This window comes from Erpetoichthys calabaricus, chromosome 12 (assembly GCF_900747795.2).
Source record: "Erpetoichthys calabaricus chromosome 12, fErpCal1.3, whole genome shotgun sequence".
Taxonomy (NCBI): Eukaryota; Metazoa; Chordata; class Cladistia; order Polypteriformes; family Polypteridae; genus Erpetoichthys; species Erpetoichthys calabaricus.
In genome coordinates this window covers 46912228-46926816 of record NC_041405.2, presented here as the reverse complement: position 1 = coordinate 46926816, position 14589 = coordinate 46912228, and positions in this window count along the sequence as shown.

Below are 14589 nucleotides of genomic sequence, written 5' to 3'. Positions count from 1 at the left end.
TAAGTCACTTCTGGAAAACACTCCCGTGAACTAATAAAAAAAGTACTCAGACTCATCGGAGCATTTGAACTGAAGAAACACAATCCATGCATGGAAACATATTAGAAGTTTTTCTTGGCCATCACTACAAACTACATAGGATAAATAACATACAAGAAAAATACAATTTTTGGGGGCAGTATTCCCTTAAAACCATGAAGCTCATTTATTCCGTGTCATGCAACTACAACTTTGGGGGTCACGTATTCCTGGCTTGACTGAGGTAAGCGATATCACCCTGGGACCAAGGTGGTCGCTGTAGTTAACAATATTTATTCTTCTACCCACATCTCCAAGAAGATGCCCAAAGCTGGCCCATGCCTTCCTGTCTGGATGACCTAGGAAGGATGCAGTTGCTTCGTGATCAGGAGTCAAGACTGAAGGAACTCCCAAGTAAAATCACAGAGAGAAAAGCATCTGTGGTATGCGGCTGGGGGTCAGACCCGGCCGGGATGCCTGGAAGGACTGGGTCGTGGCATATTTATCCTCCGGGCCACGAGGGGACAACCGCCCTGGAGTAGAAGAGGCCCACGAAAGGGGAGCAGGGAGGCTCAAGACCGTTGGGGCCTCTGGTCACCACCAGGGGGTGCCCCGAGCCTCATGGAGCCCGGGACTTATTCACTTCCGCCACACCCATGGAGGACGATCCTTCCAGGGTCACCCGGAGTGCTTCCGGGTGCTCTCCTGATGCTTCTGCCACACCAGGACGTGACGTCAGGTAGAGCACCTGGAGCTCATCCGGGTGAAGATAAAGGGAGCCGCCTCCCTCCTGTCAGTGAGCTGGAGTCGGGAGCAGGAGCAGGACGAAGCTCCTGGAGAGAGGAGACAGGTGGCCCAGGGACAAGGAGAGAGAAGGCCCAGGAAAAAGGTGACTGGGGCCGAAGGCACATTGTTGTTGTGCGGGACTGACAAAATAAAGCATACATTTGGATAAAGATGCGGTGTTGGTCTGATGGTGTCCGGGCAAATATCACACATCCAAGAATGTTGTGCCAGCTGATTTTGGGTCAGCTATTTTTCAGGTGTGCTACTCTACACCCTTTTTGTTTTTGTTTTTCCTAGGCATGAAATGAGGTTAACCAGTCTGTTTCCTAACAATTGATGGTGTCTTGCTGAAGTCTATCCACCGGTCACATCATCTATGTTTTCGTTGTTGCTTGGGTCCAAATTGCATTCAGCTTACATCTAGTAAACAGTCTGATATTGTTACCTTTGCTTTTAGTTTTTATGGTTGCAGTAGCCGTCCCACAGCACGAGCCCCTAAAGCCTCATCTATAGGCAGTGATTACTGACGATAAACTTTGTGGAGTTGCTTTTTTTACATTTGTTTTGCTCTCTCAAAGGCTACATAATATTTCCCCTCTGGTACATAACCCATTTCAAATACTGGTCACTCCAGAAATAGTCTATTTTTATTTTGCACATATATTTTCAAAAATGATAAACAAATTTCACTGACTTCCCTTGTTAACGCCTTGTCTCAACACAGAAGGCACTGGTGTCATCTCAAGTATAAAGAGATTTTTCTGCACATCAGCTTTGATAAAACAGTAAGCCAAAGAACAAAGTTAAGCCTTTGTATTATGCATTCAGCATTTAGCCCTTGGGAAGTTTTATGCACATCTATTTACACCAGACTGAGTCATGCTAATAATAAGCAGCAAATGGAATTATATTGAAGGGTTGTTGTTTTTTTAACATTGGCTCTCCCTCTTTTTCTGTATTCCAATGACAAGGTTTCCATGTATCATTCATCACTGAGGTGAGAACTCTGTTTGAGAATCTCTGCCTCAGCAGTCATTCAATCAATTCAACAATCTGTCTTAATTCTTGTGGTGGTGTGCGCACGAGGGCTGTGCCAGATGCAGAGCTTCTAACAGTCGATCTGTCGATACATATAGCACCTTACAGGATGAGCAACATCACACAGTACACAAAATGAACAAAGCGATGCTCTGAATGTCAATAGAAGGGCAGGAAATACCGCAGAAGGAGAGAAGCACATCAATAAAAGTGACTGCAATTAAACGTAATGATAACTTAATGGCTGCTTGGGGGTTTAGTGGTGGATTTTAATTTTTTTTGGTCAACTTTTGTTCCATTGTTTTTCAACTTTATAGAAGGTTATGGATGAGTATGACCTATTTTTAATTTTTCCCAAAGCATTGTTGCTCTGGGAGAAATGTGAATTATTTCAGCTGTTCTTATTTCTCTAGAAAGATTTTCACAGTGAGCACAGCCTTATAGACATGCCTATGGTATATGTCTAATTATTTTAAAGATAAGAGCAAATCTCAAACTGTGTAAACATGTGCAACTAAGAGAATAGTTGAAGGGTTTAGTTCCAAAGCACTGAAGTAATCATTCATTTTTACAAACATCCTTAATTCATTACACTACCACAATGAGCAACTATTTGAATGGTATTGGGGTCAAGGTGGGCTCCGACAATAGAGACAATCTCAGTCACCAGTCAACGTAGCCAGCATATCTTTAGAGCAAAGGTCTTTGCGAAAAAAAAGCCTGCACACCTACAGTTCTTTCACTGGGACTGTTTTGAATCATCAGTAAACCCAAGACACCATGTCTAAGTTATGGAAGGGACTACAGACTTCCCAAATGAAAACCTACACAAAGACAATGAAAACATGTACGAGAAGGAGTCCAGCTAAAGTTAGAAAATGGGATTTATTGGAAAGTGGAACAAACCTTAACAAAACTGATAATGTCATTTCTCACTGTACAGAGTAGTCTCCACCCTTCTCAATGCACTTGCCCCACCTGCCTGGAAGTGCCTGGATTCCAGAACAATAAAAATTTTTGTCTTGTCCTCGCAACCACTTGTACACCGCTTTGTTCATATCATCATCTGTCTTGTATCAACGGCCACCCAGATGCTTTTTAAGTGGTCCAAAAAGGTGGAAATCACACGGTGCCAAATCTGACGAATAAGGAGGATGTGTCAATACTTCAAACGTCAGTTACTCCAGACAAGCCTTGGTGTTCTTAGCAGTGTGTGGACGGGTGGGCATTGTCTTGCAGCAAAAGGACTCCTTGAGATAGCAGTCCACACTGCTTGAATGGAATATCAGACTTCACATTGGTCTCCAGCAAGTCAAAGTAACTTGCACTAGTGACTGTAGTACCTCTCGCTCAGCATCTAGTGTTCGACAATAACTTGTGTGCATGAGTGGTTGTGAGGACAAGACTGTGGAAGTTCAGCTCTTTAACACAGACAGACCATAAAAGTCCAAAATCACACACGTTTAATATTCTTTTCAGCTCTACAGCATCACACAAGGCATTAATCAGCTAGAATTAGCTCAAAGTCCGTTTTTCCTTCCTTCCTTTACTCTATTCTTCTGTCGCCTCTACTCCTCTCCTAGTAAGCCCCATCCTCTGCCTCCCGGCTCCGGCTTCTCTAATGGTCCCTTTTATAATGCCCCGGATGTGCTCCAGGTGCTCCGTGATGATATTCTGGCAGCACCTCCTGGTAATCATCCAGGCACCCCCTGGCAGTGGCCACGGGCTCCAACAGGGTTGAGCTCTTAAGCTCTGATCCCGTGGCCCCAATGCAGACCAGGGCGGCTGCCCTCTTGTGTCCCAGGGGTAGGTATTGTTCTTCTCCTGGTCCTTCCACCTTCCAGGCATCTCAGCTGGGCAGGATCCCCAGCTGTATGCCACAAGACAAAACATTTTGTTCTGCTGAATTCTAGGCAGGTGGCACAAGTGCATTGAGAAGGGAGGAGACTACATTGAGAAATGACATTATCAGTTTTGTTAAGGTTTGTTCCATTTTCTAATAAATCCCATTTTCTAACTTTAGCTTGACTCCCCACCCCATGGTTTCAACTGGCTGGGTTTCAAACTTTATCTTCTAGAACCTAGAGGAAACAATGCAAACCACTGTGCCAACATACCTCTCTCCACTGGAACATATTTGGAAAATAAATATATATACTGCATATCGTATATTATAGGGCCAGTGTCAACATGATTTTTTGTTCACTCTTTTGGGTAGCCCACTCCCCTTAGAAGGACTGCTCATGTTTGCTGCACAAGTTGGAATTCTTTTAGTGACTTTTCAGCTGCAGTTGGCTCTAAAACTGCTTATTTTCATGATGGAATGCCAGCTCATAGTGGTGTTAACTCATCCCCAGTCTGATGCAACTTGTCAATGCTGTTACACAGCCCTCCCTTCCAATTCGCTGACCCCAGTGACCACTTCTAATTCCATGAAATGACAGTCTTCATTTCTGTTGAGAAGGTTATTGTAAGGTGGCACAGCAGGGATGCTAAATGCTTCAGTTCTGTGTAGGGATCTGCTCATTACATGTGGGTAGACAAACCTCCTTGTGTGGAGCTGGAGATGCACCAATCTCTTGTCTGTCTGCTTTCACTGAATTAACATAGTAAACAGTATTCCAAGTCTGGGTGTCAACTTTGAGACTCCCCCTCAATGGCTGCTCTTTTACATCTCTGCTTCTACCTTTTTTCTGTGCAGTTTTACCACTGGACCTGCTTCACACCTTCCTCATAGGATCAGTGATAACTCATTCTGCCACACTTTTTTCCAGCTCCATAATCCTGAAACTCTGCAGGTGACCACGCACCCAGGCCAATGGACATTAGCAGTTGAAGAAGCAGTGGTGGAGCTGCCGAGGTAACAGTCTCTTAGCTGTCTTCCTCCCTGTACTGCTGCTGCAAACAGCATTCAGTATCCTGGAGCTTAGCCTTGACACTCTTCACCCAGTGAAGAGCCAAGAAGTCCATTTCAAGTCTCCGCAGAACTCTGCACTTTGCTAAACCGGACACTAGGTGTTCTCTTCCTTCCTTTCATTTATTTTTTTTAATTAAAAACAAATAACAATCCATACAATCAAATCAACCTTAACAAAACCAAAATTCAATCCCCACCAAAAGAAAGAAAGAGAGAAGAGCCGTCCAACAAAGCAAATCTATGATGCAACAAGAAAAGAAGAGTAACCTTTTCCCTGATATTCTAAAATGTTATTGATTAGATCTTGCCATATTTAACAAAAACGTTTTGAACAGATCCTCTGAGCGAGAATTAGATTTTTTTTCCAATTTCAAATAGTATAGGACAGGGGTAGGCAACGTCGGTCCTGGAGTGCCACAGTATGTGCAGGTTTTTGTTCCAACCCAGTTCCTTAACGAGAACTCAATTATTGCTGATGAAGCACATATTGCTTAAGTGACATTTTAATGCTTCATTTTAGTGGTCTCGCTTGTTGAGGTTCTCCAACCTTAATTGCTTATTTCAATCTTAAACTGCTGCATTCAGTGTTTTAATTGCTCCTTACTAGCAATAAGATGTAAAACAGGGGTAGGCAATGTCGGTCCTGGTGAGCCGCCGTGGCTACAGGTTTTCATTCAACCCAATTGCTTAATTAGAAACCAATCATTGCCAATCTCAGACCTTATTTAATTTTATGGCTTGTTAGTCTGTGCAATGTAAGGCTTTTATATCGTAGATTTTTTTCCTTTCCAAGGATATCATCCAAATGATTTGAAGCCTAAAACAGATCATTTTCAGTCTGTCACATTTTTCTATTAAGTGTTTTATTAAATCAAACCGTGCATGATGAACACACATAGATGTAATTGGAAAAAAGCTAGCTGGAGAACTGCTGGCTGCTTTGTCTTTTACATCTTATTGCTAATAAGGAGCAATTAAAACACTGAATGCAGCAGTTTAAGATTGAAATAAGCAATTAAGGTTGGAGAACCTTAACAAGCGAGACCACTAAAATGAAGCATTAAAATGTCAATTAAGCAATATGTGCTTCATCAGCAATAATTGAGTTCTCGTTAAGGAACTGGGTTGGAACAAAAACCTGCACATACTGTGGCACTCCAGGACCGACGTTGCCTACCCCTGGTATAGGATATCAGTTACCCACTGACTTAAAAGTGATGGGGTGGGATTCTGCCATTGGAGCAAGATCAGTCTATGTGCTAGTAGTGAGGTAAAGACAATTCAGATTTGTTTGTCCTTCTCCACTTTAAGCCCATCTGGAGGTACAGTGAACAGAGCTGTTAATGGATTAGGAGTGATTGTGACTCCAAGGCTGTCTGATAGGCATTTAAAGATTTTTGTGTTAATTTGGTGCGCTCCCATACCACTTCTGACAACAAAATGTGCAAGCTCTGAGTGCTAATATGGATTTTTTGTTCTTTATATTGGGCTTTGGGGTACCTTGCTGGCCACATATTTACTAAGTGTTTCTTGCTCAACATGCAACAAATTATCTAAAGGGGAATGTAAAGAGCAGAGGGAGTGAACCCTATACACTTGAAACACATGGATGATAATGCTGAGGAATTCAGAAAGATTCAAGTTATACCATACCATACCACTACATTTTCTAAACTCATTTAATCTCATGCAGTATCCCAGGAACAATCCCCTGGACAGGGCCTCAGTCCATCGCAGGGTGAACACACACAAATACACACATAACACACACACTAGGGCCAATTTAGCATCACTGCGTGTCTTTGGAGTGTAAGAGCAAACCAGAGCACCTGGAGGATACACAGATATGGGATTAAACATGTAAACTCCACAAAGGGACATGAACCCAGGTCACCTTATTGCAAGGCAATGGTGATACCACAGTGAAATGAAAGTTATATGTATTCAAAATGTAAATGCAGACTACAGAAGGAAGAAAATGGCCTTGAAAATGGTATTTGACTGTCCCAGAAGGAAAAAATGGCTTGGAGACAAGTAAGGTGAGAGAACCGCTGCTCTTCAATCCAGCTAGAAAGAACAACACCACAAGGGCAAATGCAGCTCTGATTTATGAAAGTTAACAACCAGTACATGACAAGACATACCGTAGGTAGTGTCACAGGTGGCTGGGGGTGGTACCCGGCTGGGACGCCAAGGAGGACTGAAGGAGGGCTTACGCTTCCCCCAGACCACGTGGGGGCGACCGCCCTGGTGGCTATGGGGACCACAGGTGCAGAGCTTTGAAGCTCAGCCCTGTAGGGGCCCGTGGTCACTGCCAGGGGGTGCCCCAATGCCTTTGGAAGAAGACCAGGGACACACAGAGCGTTTCCGGTTGCACAGCCGGCACTTCCACCACACTGAGGAGTGCTGGCAGAAGATTGTCGGGAGGCATCTGGAGCACATCTGGGTGACTATAAAAGGAGCCGCCTCCCTCCATTTGATGGCTGGAGTCGGGTGGAAGAGGACGGAGCTCAGAGGAGAGGAGTGGAGGCGATCAGGAGAAAGAAAGGCATTGTTGTTGAGGGGCTGGACTGAGGGGGATTGGTGCTGCGGCACTGGTTTGTGTGTGTGCATTGTAAATAGTAATTTATAATAAACGTGTGTTGGGTGACAAAACGATGTCTGCCCGTCTGTGTCCAGCCTGTATCCCACAGTAGAGAGAACTGGGGAATGAGGTGTAAGGGCTTTGTTCTGATTTTATTTTATTTTAGAACATGTTGATTATGATTCTATTGTTAAATTTTGATTTCATTTTGCTTTGTTGTTTATTTATAAGTTATACATTTGATTAGTTATAAGTTTTTCATGTTTTCATTTTTACTTATCAGAGCAGGCTTGTCAAACTGCCAAGGTATCAGGATCAGTTTATATGAAAATTTTAATTTGCAGGGAAAATGTCACCTTTGAGGCACATTTAAGTAGCATAAAGTGCAAAATAATTCCAAACAGCCCCAGAACACATGCCTGTGGAGGAAGCCAGGACAGCGGACTTAGTATGAAGCCTACAATATCTTGCTTCAGTCATGTACAGGTAGTCCTACATAACCAGAAGTGAGTTCTTACCTAACTTATCTAGTTATAAATTTACTCTCACAAACACAGAAGTGCTTGAAGAAGACAATCAAAAAAAAGAAGGAAAATAACAGGCTGGATATCAAAAAAGCATCAAGTTTCAAAAGCACAAAAAAGAACAAAGAGAGGAGAATGGCAGTTAAACTGTACTTCAGAACTGAACCTCAAGAGGGGATGAAAGCATTTATAAAGTGGAAAATATATGCTGTAATGGTAAACATCATATCTGGTGGGAAAGCCCACCATGTAATATACAGAGCTCATTTTGGATCCCAAATGATAATTAAAATATCTATAAATACTATGAACATGAACAGGAACAAATAATAAATTGTAAGGGAAAACAGCATTAAATACACTTAGAAAGCTGTAGAACCTAACAGGAGGATTTCCAGCCATAAATATGCTCCATGATTTCATAGGATAGATAGCAAGTGGTTCAAATGTCCAAAGAGAGAAAGACCCGCATTGGCAGATACCCAGTTTTCCATGTGCCCTGTGTATGACATTGGTAGTCACTATGGGGCACTATGTAAGGTTATTGTAAATTTTTCCTTAACTACCAGCAGATACCAGATTGTACTGTATATGGTCCTAGTAACCATGTGGGCTCTCTGGATACTCCACTCCCCATCTTTCCAAAAGCTGTGCAGGTTAGATTCACTTGTGACTATAAATTGGATCTATAAAAGTGAGTTTGGGCATGCAGGTGAATGTGTCCTTTGATAGAATGGTATCCGCTCTAATACTGAAACCTTTGATTTCCAAGGATACAAGGACAACAGACTGACCCAATCAGGAAATGTCTGTGTTCTGCTAAGAGCAAATTGCAGGTAGAAGGTGAACAAAAAGACTTCAGACCAGTAAAAAATGAGAAATGGGTCCAAGCCACAACAACTAGGTCCCTGATACTCAAAGGAATAACAGAGAGAGAACAGGAAACTTGAAAGCTACCTTGGAGGTCTCATCTTTTAAATGCTTTTCAGGGTTCATAGTGCAATGATGTGCTGAACTTACTAGACCATTCGCTCCATGACTGTAGACAACGCCTTTGATTGTGTAGCTTAATGTGAGGGTGACCTTAATAGATTGTCACAGAACGTCTGAGTGTAGAGCTGGAAACTGAGCTGAATGAATGCTAAATGACAGTGTAGAAGAAAGAAGGGATCACATAATGTATGATGTCGCCACTCTCTGGCTAAATAAGATGGCAGCATGCTGCTCTCATTGTCTAAGTGTGTGGATTAGCAAAATATTCATGTGTGTAGTTATATAAGGAAAGGATTTAGAGATGGACAGGACTTCTTTCTTTGATTTTTTGGTTTCTTTTGATACTCAGTATAAACATTATTCACTGTTTTGATTTCCTGGTTCCTGTCCTTGCCTGTTTAAATGACCATTCTTTGTCTTGCCCACTTCTTTCTTAGTCTGTGTATTTATTTTGAGCTTTCTGCTGCCCACTACAGCACCCCTTAATTGGCACTGCAAAGCAACTCTTAGTATTACCAGAGCTTATTGGCTCAATTATTGTTAGTATTAGTCAGTCTTTGCTTTCTGATGTTCTCCATTTAGTTTTTTATACGCTTTGAAAGTTTTTACTCCCCAATCTTAAAGATGATTTCTATTTTTGACCTTCTCTTGTTCTTTGTAATATTTTTGCTGTGTTTCAAATACTAGTTTGCAGATTGTATTATTAATTCTCTTTTTGGTTTAGCCTTTTCTTTGATTTATTTATGTCATATTATATTTTTATGATTAAATACTATGTCATTATGTGTTATGTTAACCTCAGATATTTTAGTTTTTGTTATCTTCCTGAAAGTGGAGGCCAAGTAGGAGAGGCCCCTTAGCTATATGAAAAGAGAAATTTCATTGCATTTAGACTTTGATTACTGGTTTTGTGCTTCTAGATTTTGTGGATTTTTAACCGCAACTCTTTTTAAAGGTACTGCCTTTGTTTTGTGGTACTGGATTTGCTTGCCACAGATCTTGCCTGCTTTCTTGTCCTTCTTGCCTACCATTTGTGGTCCTTTATTTTGAATTCTTGAAATAATTGATTTAATTATAACGAAGCTTTGTTTCTTTATGGTGGTTGGACAGAGATAGCTTTGAACTTTTAAAGCCAGTGCCTCATTTTGGTCCTGAGCAGGCCTGAAAACCTGACTCTTGAGTCTGGAACCCGTCTGTTTAGAATGAGGTCCGTTTCTGAGGCTTAGTCCAGTGAGGTCCTGTTTTGGCATTTGTGTTAATGTAAAGCCTGTAAAGCCCCCTTTGTGTTACAGGATCATAATATTTTTCTTTTCTTGGCATTGGCTAATTTCCCTATTATACAGGCTGGAATTGATTCAGTTCTTCAGCCCTTAACTTGCCTGTGCTTCAACTGCAAAAAATGACACAAATACAAATGTATTGTACTGTATCTGGTTATATAAAGTGCCTTGGGGCAGTGATCAATACAGAGAGGTGTTATAAAAAATAAAACTTGCTTGCCTGGCTACCTCACAGTTGTGGTGGCAGGCCTTTCAGATCCCTCAACTTGCAGCTCTTGTAAGCCAAGTTTGATTTTTGGGCTGGTCACTGCCTGTGTGTTTGCAGCTTTCCTTCAGCGTTGTTTGAATTTTCTCTTTGGTATTCCATCTTCTTGCTACATCTAGAATATGGTTATATTATGGGTAAAATGGGAGATATTGAAAAAAGGCAGTATTGTAGTACAAGTGTCAAAAATAGTAGACTGATATTCCATTCAAGACTTGATCCCATCATGGTCAAGGTATGCTCCTGATTCCCTACCTTCTTAACTATCTCTGCCAATGAGTGAGTATAGTATATTAATTCAAGCTGTGAAGAATACATTCATACTATTAATTTTAGGTGAAATATCTTGCTTTTAGCAACTAAGGCTGTGGAAAGCTTTCACGTTGGAGAATGCAATTATCTGGCCGTTTACGAGGTTGAATGAGCTTTAATTTATGGAGGCGCCTTTACGGTGCCTTTGTGTGACTTTCACCGTGCCGAGATGCACAGCGCTTTAAGCTGTCACTTGCCTAGTTAGTCCCACTCCTGCCGTTTGTATCATGCACTGGCTCTCATTCTACTCAGCTGATACCATTTAGCATCCCTTAAAATGACACAGTGGCAGTTTGCAATAAGGAAGCTGGGTTGCCTAGTGATTACAGAAAAAGACTGACAGCCAGGAGGCTCTGATTTTAAAACCTTGCGCTGCCACAAAATGACACAGTAATGCACAGCAAAAACCTCTTCAGCATAATGACATGCACTCACTGTTCTGTTCGGATATATCATCAGAGCCAGAATTTCAGGGCTGAGTAATTTGTAGGGAGAAAAAGAATCCTTTTTGGCAGACCACTGCCACTGCTCAGGGTGTTATTTATAAGCTGGCTTTACCTCGCCTTTGTGCTGTTCCAAGACAAATCAGCTGGAAAAGATGCAAACGAGCATTATGCATTGTGCCGAGATCTGCCGTTTGTGGGCTCTGCTCTAGGGAGTACGGCCCTCCAAGCTGCTGCGCTTGCACCCTTTACCCATCTTTTAATGGAGTGGGTCACTGCACCAGGTCCAGCTTGCCTCCAGTGCTTAGTGTGTATGCAATGCTTGATGTTAATGAATAGATTTATTAGGAAAATGTAATTGGAGTTGAACTGCACGTGTGCATGAAGTATAGTAAGCGTAAACTGTGCTGCTGTCCTGCCATTAGTAATTGTGTGCTTGCCTTTATAATCTGAAGTCTCTGTTCAGCAGAGCCTTCCAGGAAAGCTCCACATATACAGGACATTCGCAAGGGGAAATTTAATTGTAGGAAGACTGTATTAATTAACTCAAATTAGGGGATGTCTTTGTTAAATTCAATTTGGGTAGTATCTATAGCAAGTGTTAGTGCAGGTTATCGCTTTAAAAAGATAGCAGTTTATTTCTACCAAGTACAGACAGGAAGCTCTTTGGCTCCATGGAGAGTGTCCGTTTGAAACATTTAAAGAATTTCCAACTGTCTAAACTTTAGAGCTTGGAAGTCACTGCAGAAACGTCCATATTGTGGTCCTGTGTAGCAAGTGTGTCTGACTTGAAATTTTTCCACATTGCAGTTCTAGATTACAAGATTTTGGTGGCAAGTTTGTTGAAAGTTTTAATATTTTTGTGGAATTTTTGGATTGGGACAATTTTATGGGAAGTTTTAAGTTTTATGAAAAATGTCAAACAAGGAAACAAGGGGGCTGGGTGGCATGTTGGTGCAGTAATTGGTGCAGATCAAGTGTCCCGGTGGTACAGTTTAGCCAGGGTTGTAGTGCTGGCTCAAGTTTATTTTTTATTTAATTTGTTTAAGTATTTTTTCAAATATTAAATGGACTTTTTATGTTTTTGATTATGTTTGTGCTTTTGATTTGTCTTTTAATTTTTTGTAAATACATTTTTTTTTTTTTTATTTTTTTAGATTTAAGTAAAGTTTTATTCTTTTTTGATTATATTTTGATTAATTATTTCATTTGTAAGTGCTGTACTTTTATGTTCTCTTATGTTTCTTGTGTTTTGTTGGTGGAACTCAAGGAGGTGGGGCCACTGTGACATCACAGCTGAAGGACCGCCCTCGCCCTTTATATTATGGGGTGGATAGCCAAACTGTGGTAACCCTTTTGATTCAGAATGCCAGTCACTCTGTGCAAATCACCAATTCTACCTCCAGCAAAAGAAGCGGATCCTTTAGTCGTTCATTGGCTTTCTTAGAATGCATTTATTGTAAGTTTTGAGTTATGCGGATTTTGCTTCAGTTTTTTGGATTCAATTTAAATAACATATTTGAACTTTTTTGTTTTGTATTGCCTTTCAAGCAAATCTTTTTTTTGCCTTTTGCCGTTTTGTACTCCCGTCTTATCTTTATATATGATAAAGATTCTGCTTTCCTAGCCAGGTTTTTTTATGGTTCCTCTACCTTGAGGGGCATTTTTGACATGACTGGGACATTTAGGTTATTTTGAGCTTTTGATGCCAAATCCCTTTTTGGACCTGTTTAGGCCAAAGGCTACCTGTGAAACTTGGGGTGTGGCCTATTTCTGGGTGGGCTAGGAAAGGCCCCTGCCTAGATTATGGATCATTTCAAAGCCTCTGTGGCAGGGCGTCATAGAACAGCTTACAAGTTGGTTGAGTTTTGAGCAAAACTATTTATACAACAGGGACAGACTAGAGAGGTTGTGCAGTGGCGTAGCGTAGTGGGGGCAACAGGGGCGGCCCTCCCCGGGCGACACTTTTAGGGGGCGGCAAAATTTCACAATAAATAATAATAATACAGTGGAACCTCGAGATACGATCACCTCTGTATACGAGAAATTCAAAATACGAGGAAAGTATGAGCGAAAAATTCAGATCTAAATGCGAGCATTGGCTCGCGTAACGAGCCATGAGCCAGGCTGTGGGTATAGCTCGCGGCTTAGCGAGGGGGCGTGGTTGCAGTTGCGAGCCGCAATCTGCGGTGTCTGCGTTTCTCACTTAAGTGCACAGGTGGGAAACTGCCCACATCCATGATTGTTCCTGTGGCTGATGGGCTGCAGCTGCCATGTCCTCCCCGCATATATAGAGAAGCGCGAGCCGGTTAAGGGGGAGAAGAAGTAAAAGAAAAGAGAGGAGAGAGCGCGCGCGCAGGCAGGCAGGCAGGCAGGCGGGAGAGCGAGCGAGTGCAGGCTCGCGTGTAGCTGAACAGTGAGCTGAACAGGCGAGCCAAACAGCTGAAGCAGGACGGTGTAGAGAAGGTCAGCTACATTAAGAGTGTCTCGCCTGTTGCAGAGCCCGCAGGTGAGACGCTAACAGAGAAGAAGCACCGGGAATTGTCATCTGTTTTTTAAAGACTGCATCCTTTTGACATTTTAACCTCGTGTTAAAGGATTGTTATTCTTGTGTATTTTAAACCTCCACTTCACAACTGTTTTAAGGATTATTTATTTAAAGATTTATTGAATGCTCTACTGCACTTTGAACACCTGTTTTGATTCTTTTAATAATCAGTTATATTATTTACCAGTGTTATTTATTAAAGGTAGACTACAGTATATATAATTTATCAGTGTTATTTGTTAGGAAAATTGATTTTTATGTTAATATATTTGGGGTGCGGAACGGATTAACTGGATTTCCATTTTTTTCAATGGGGAAGTTTGTTCTAGATACGAGAAATTCGCTGTACAAGCTCAGTGCTGGAACGAATTAAACTCGTATCTAGAGGTTCCACTGTATCTTGTAAAAATTTGAACCATACCTAAATAAGGGGGCGGCGGAATTTTCCTCCGCCCCAGGCGGCTGACACCCACGCTACGCTACTGAGGTTGTGGTGCAGGATGTTGCTCCAAACAGGGAGCAGGTACTTGATTCTGTGTGCAAAGAACATGGCAGCGTGGAGAGACATCAGTGAGAGAAAGAAAGGGGCCCATATAAGAGAGAGGGAGAGCAGGTTGGTTTGGCTGTGCTGGCAAAAAGGTGTGCATGTGCAAGTGGGAGTTTGTGTGTTACCCCTGCAACATTTAGAGTCGGAGAGCTGCTGTTCTTCCATCCAGCCAGTGTTTAGAAACTGCGATAAGAATAGAGAGAGCACACGCATTGAGCTGGCATCAGCTTAACACAGGAGGATTAATTCTTCCTCTATTAGCTGTACTCTGCTCTATGCTGCTCGCACAAGGGGCGCCCATTTACGACTTGGAGGTGGAACAGCACTTAATTCA